A 6,130-nucleotide genomic window follows, 5' to 3' on the forward strand; every position below is an offset into this window, starting at 1 on the left:
AGAGAGGGTGTCGAGAGTCTGGGGGGCTGAGGAGAGCCAGAGAAGAAGAAATTGGAGTTTTCCCAAACTCGGTTTCTGCTGTTGCTGCTGCTGCATCAAGAACACGAAGAACATAAGATCCACACAGAGCAGTCTTATTTTACTACAGTTTCAGCGACTGTCGCTCGACAGTCTTATTTGTTACAGTGACAGTCTTATTTGTTACTGTCGCAGGACAGTCTTATTTGCAGAGGGTCGTAGTTTTCTGGTTTATAACAAATATAATTGTTACAAACTCGGTTTTGAATTATTTCTCCCTTTTCATCATTTGTATACCCATCTTTGAGCATAATTGAAATCAACTTTTGAGCGTGCTTCCAACATGATGAGAGGCTAATTTCTCCCACAACCAAGGCAGTGAGGAAGCTATTTACGCATGAATAATTGGTAATCATTTATTTCGTCTAATTTATAATTTATAATTCACTCAATCACTGCTTTTGCAGAGTTTTTAATTGTTTGCAAAAAATTTCTTCATTAGTTGTGATTCAATTAGATAGGTTATGCTTTGTTTAGATAATCTATGCTTAGGGATACAATTAATTTTTGAGAATTTTCCAGATTATTTGTGAGTTAAGATATAAATGACTTAAAAGATAATTAGAGTTTTGGATTGTTTACCATCATTAATTCATGTGTAATAGTGGAATCAGTGTCTTGGTTGTTTTCTAATACCTCTCGCCCACTTTGTTAATATTTTTGTATATAATTTTATTAAATCTTTAAATTTAATCTTCACAAGTCCGAGAGTTTGAACCTCATTACTACAACATCATTCAAAAATTATTATCAATAGTCCAATCAACATGGGTTCCATCATTCGGGGCATCGTGATTGTTGGCTGTTACGATCCGGCTAAAATCTTCCTCTCTATAAAAGAGTTGAGTAACTTTATCTTTCCCTATTCTTGGTGTGACACCAAAAAGTAATCCAATTCTTTTGTACCCAAGGATAGTATTCCATTCTTTGCATACACATTTGCTTGCTAAAGCGCTTTCTGCAGTTTGGATGCGCTGAAGTATCTCGGTAGTTAATTCCGGCAACATATCCATCACTAATACACTGATGAAATATTATCAAAATTTTTTTTACAACCTTTTAGGATTTTGTTATTGTAGAATGCTACAAGAAGATACGAGTAAAACTTATATATATATATATACATAGACGGCTAATTTTTTTAGGTTTTCTATCTTAAATCATTGGTATTTACAACGAATATTTCAATTTCCATGTAGCAATATAATGAGATATGGAATGAATATTTTCATGTTTATCTAATTGCCTTTTTAATCTAATATACATTCCGAACATAACAAACTAAAATAAATCATGATCTCTTAGAAAATACCCAAATATTTTTATTACTTTTCGACTAATTACCTAGGTCAGTTGGGGTGGCCCGGATGACTGGACCATAGGTGTAACGGGAAGAAAAGGAAAAAACCAAAGGCGGGCTAGTTAAACAATGACCCAAACTAATTAAATCGTACATTTCAACATACAAAATAATCCAAACACCAAAAAAGAAAAAAAGAAAAGAAAAACAACTACAAGAGAGAAAAAAACTACATAGATAACCCAAGGAATGTGTTAGTGGCATGAACATCATGAGTACATGTTTCTGATTGACCACCAAAATTCTGTTGAGTACAATTCATTAAGAAGAACCCTAGAAGACGATTTTAAGATCTCAGACTACGATGTACGAGTTCTTCAGCCTAGACTCGGCGTGTTCATAATCTGCATGAGGAAGCATGCAGATTATTGGCGCTTACGTGAGATTAATGCATTTGCTGTCGATGAGCATTGTGTGGAATTGGTGCATGGGGAGAGTAGATGTTGTTGTCCCTTTGATCGTGATTTTTTTGGTCTCCAACAACAGGTGAATATACTTCAAGAGCGAGTTCATCGTCTTCAGGATCAATTTTCTCGTGATATTAACGACTACGACGTGGCATTTAAAGTTCATGATCCAAAAAGAGACTAAATGAATTCTCGGTTCATATAGAATCATTGTTGCCAAAATAGGTTTATTATTTTATTTATTTTTTGAAGGAAAAATAGGTTTTTATTGATCAATATTTCTTATATTTCTTAGTTATTTATTAATAAAAAAGACGTAATAACACAATTCTGGAAATTAAAATGATGTGTTACATGTCTCTAATTTGCTTTGCCCATTTATGTTCTGGTTTTGTGTTTTGGTGTCAAACACCAGCTTCAAATCTATAATTCCTCTATCAAAAGAATCATGTCACGTACGTAATCGACATTTTATATCTCCACTTATCAAATCCCCATCAGTTTTTTTCATTCATGTGCATTTTCAAGAATATCATCATTGATTTATCTATCAATCAGTTATACCTTTTGCATCTCAAACTCTCACTTCTCTCGGATTTACTTTCATGTCTCCCTGTAGATTCGCAAAATTTATAACCATAAATACAACTGAAATAGAGAAATGCCTCCCTCTATACCAAATTGACCACCATAAAAAGAAAGTCCCCCTCTAAACTCTTCGGGAATATGTTTAAAGTAAAAGCATCAACTCCATCAAATAAAAACACCAAAATTTATTGCCCAAAATAAGACCAAGTTTGATTCTTCAAATTTCAAAAACAACTTTTAGTCCAGACAAGATAAGAAAAAAAAAATTATGTTAAGAAATAGTACTATTAAATATATATATATGGAACACCAAACTACATTACTCTGATCAAAAAAACAAAACAAAAAAAAAACACTACACATGGAATATGTTTGTGGCATGGACTTCGTCAGTACATGTTTCCGATTTTCCACCAAAATTCCTCAACGAGACGGTGCTCCGTATGTGAGGAATAACTCTAACCTCTGCCCACCCTGTCTCCCCAATTTCTGTCAAAGTTCGGGTGAGTTCATTATAACGCACTAAACATATGTTGTTTTGCATTAGGATGTCGTTGTTCTTTCCCAAGGCTATCATCTTATAAGGTCGGAAAAACATATACGAACTCCAATCCAAGACAATGCTCCTCTTAGGTTCCCAATTTCATTCTACACCGGGTGCCCGTGCATGAATATCATTATCAGAAATGGGTGCCCAAAAATCAATCCGGAGATCATAAAAATCGTAAAGGTTGTAAAATAAAAGGCGAACTCCAGAGAAGACCATTCCAAGTCTTAGAATACTGTAACCATTCTCATAAATATGATGTGGGGGTGGTGAATGTGACTGGAATGTCTCATCGTCCAGATTGAAAGATACTATCTGATCATTGTTATAAGAATAATGATTTGTCCAAAATATGCAACCATGTGCGTACACACCTGATTCATGAAAAGTAAAAGGAAATTCCCCAATGTTCCTCCATACCTTGTTGTCTCCTAGTGTGTGTACCTCCACTTTACCGCCCACTTGAATTCGAACTACTTTGTATTCACCGGTATGTTCACAGTAGCCGAAACCCCCTACGACGTATCGTGGATCCCAACTAATTTGTGGCATTGGTGTTGGATCGCATATTTGTGGAAGATGGAGGTGATCACCCGTTGTTGGATTCATAATATAGATAGGATCTTGTATGTCGTGGTGTGAAACATAAAAACATATCAGGCCGTTACAAGATCCAAGGATTGGGTGTGACATGTTTTCATCATAGGGTTGGATAATATTCCAGGCACCATTGTTTCCAAATAACATCTGATAGAAATCTTCCATCACCGTGTATTAATCTTCCTCCTCAATTTGTTCTCTGTAGAAGAGTTGCGTAACTTTTTCTTCTCTCACTTTTTGAGTGAAACCTAAAAGGAGTCCAATTCTTTTGTCTGCAAGGACATAATTCCACTCTTACAAACACATTTGCTTGCTAAAAGGATTTCTGCAGTTTGGAGGCGCTGTAGTATCTCGCTGGTCAATTCCGGCAACATTTCCATTACTATTAATGGTGATTTTTTTTAGTGTAGAAGAATTTAGGATTTCGTTTTTGTTAAATGGTACTGGAAGATTCGAGTAAAGCTTATAAAGGCATCCAATGGATGCAATATGTGTCCCCAAACGATGCACCTGTTGGAATTTTCATGTCTTTTGGTGGGTGTTTCAAATTCTATTCGGTTAACATCTATTCGGTTAACATATACAGTTATCTTCTTAGGAAGTAGTTATATACACATCCAATGGATGCAATATGTGTCCCCACACAACACACCTGTTGGATTTTCACATCTTTTGGGGTTTAAAAATGTATCACGTCTTTTGGGGTATCAAAATCTATTCGGTTAAAGGGGTGCGAACTATTACACCGTTTGGTCAATGGTTGCATCCATAATCAACATGTTTTCTTTAGAAAATCATGATCCAAACAAGAAACGGATATTTTCACGTGTTTGTGTGAGATTTATTCCAGTTTATCAACATTCTATTTATGTGTCCATTGCAAATTTAAAAATTAGGGTTATGACCATAGTATATTAACTTTTTGAAAATTCCTTCAAAAGAAAAAATTAATCTTTTGAAAAAAAAAATGATCCCGAATATATTGCTATTGCCAATCATAGCTGTAATTTATGGTGTTGACCAATATACGAAAGCCAAAAGAGAATCTAGGCATGGTTATAGCGCTTGGATGGAGGGAATTGTTGCGCATGGCTTTGAGTAGGTGTTAATTACCGAGGGAATTACACCAAAAATAGAAATTTGTTCAGAGAAGATTAGGCATGGCGAATTATGGAGAGAGATACTTCAAATACCTACAGATTTGGCAAGAATGTAGCCAAGGCATGCACATTAGCGAAGAGTACATGATTATGATTTACCGTAATATAAAGCAAATGCCCCATATACTCAATCAACATGGTTGTGTTTACGCAATTTTTTCGTGCTATTTTTTCGTATTTAGATAAGCCATATATATATACTAAAATCAAAGTGGTGTTGTACGCGTATATGAGCATATATTTATCGATATGGAAACTGTTATATTTTGTTTATTTGAGTGATATGAGGAATACAACTAAATTAGGTAATTGGAGATAATGCTCCTAACCTAGAAAAAATTAGGATTTTTTTAATATATATATATATATATACCACACCAGCATAAAAGATAGATTGATATATTAGAGGAATAAAATGAGTTCCAATAAGAGGATTAAAACAACTCCAAGGATAGTAATGGTTGTGCCTAGAAATCTAAGGATCACATTAACTATTGATGGCGTGTATGAGGTTCCTGGCATGCCCCTGTTAGCTGAAGTTCAAGCTCATGTTTATAATCTTACTCTTCCTGCTTCTGCTTCTGTTGAAGTGGATGGTGTTCATGCTCCCATTCCTTCGAATGATCCTGTTGGTGAAACTGTGTCTAGCACACCAGAAATACCCAGGGAGACACCTCTAGAGCAAAAGGTACTTGAAGTTCCATCACAGCCTGCTAACGCCGCAACACGAGTACCAGATCCAGATGCGATGGTTTTAGTTGAGCAGATTATCAAAGAAACTTTCGAATAATGTGGTTTTTGTTTTTAGAAATTGTTTATTTTGATTAATTTTTTTTTTAAATATTGAGGATGTTGGTATTATTTTGCTTGGTTTAGTTTTATAAAAATATTGGTTCTTTAAATTCTTTAATTGATATTTCTTTGTTAATCTATCATTTTTAATTAACTCGTTGAGTCAACACAATTCAGTGGTCAGAATACATTGTATATTAGAATTAGATGTGTATATGCCTCCACCAGCACCAAGTGGTTTTATGGGTCAGTGGAATCATGTAGGTTTCACAGGACTCAATCTTGAGTCAACATACCACAGTTTAACATACCATTGTTCCATTCATTAGAAATCACAACGACATCTCCAGCATACCAAATGTAACCCACTATATTCATATCAACACAAAAAGGAACCGAAATTGCAATTTCATTAACCAGATTTACAAATACTAGTCAAACCCCCCAGATTTACAAAAAGACCCTAATTCCTAAGTAGTTCCATTACAATCAAACCCATTCACAAGATCCGCATCAAAACATGACCCAAAAACCTAGTCTGTAATATCTAATAAATCTGCCATTAAGGGGTTGATAGATAGTTCAACCAAACACTAAT

The sequence above is a fragment of the Papaver somniferum genome, chromosome 4 (assembly GCF_003573695.1).
Source record: "Papaver somniferum cultivar HN1 chromosome 4, ASM357369v1, whole genome shotgun sequence".
Lineage (NCBI taxonomy): Eukaryota > Viridiplantae > Streptophyta > Magnoliopsida > Ranunculales > Papaveraceae > Papaver > Papaver somniferum.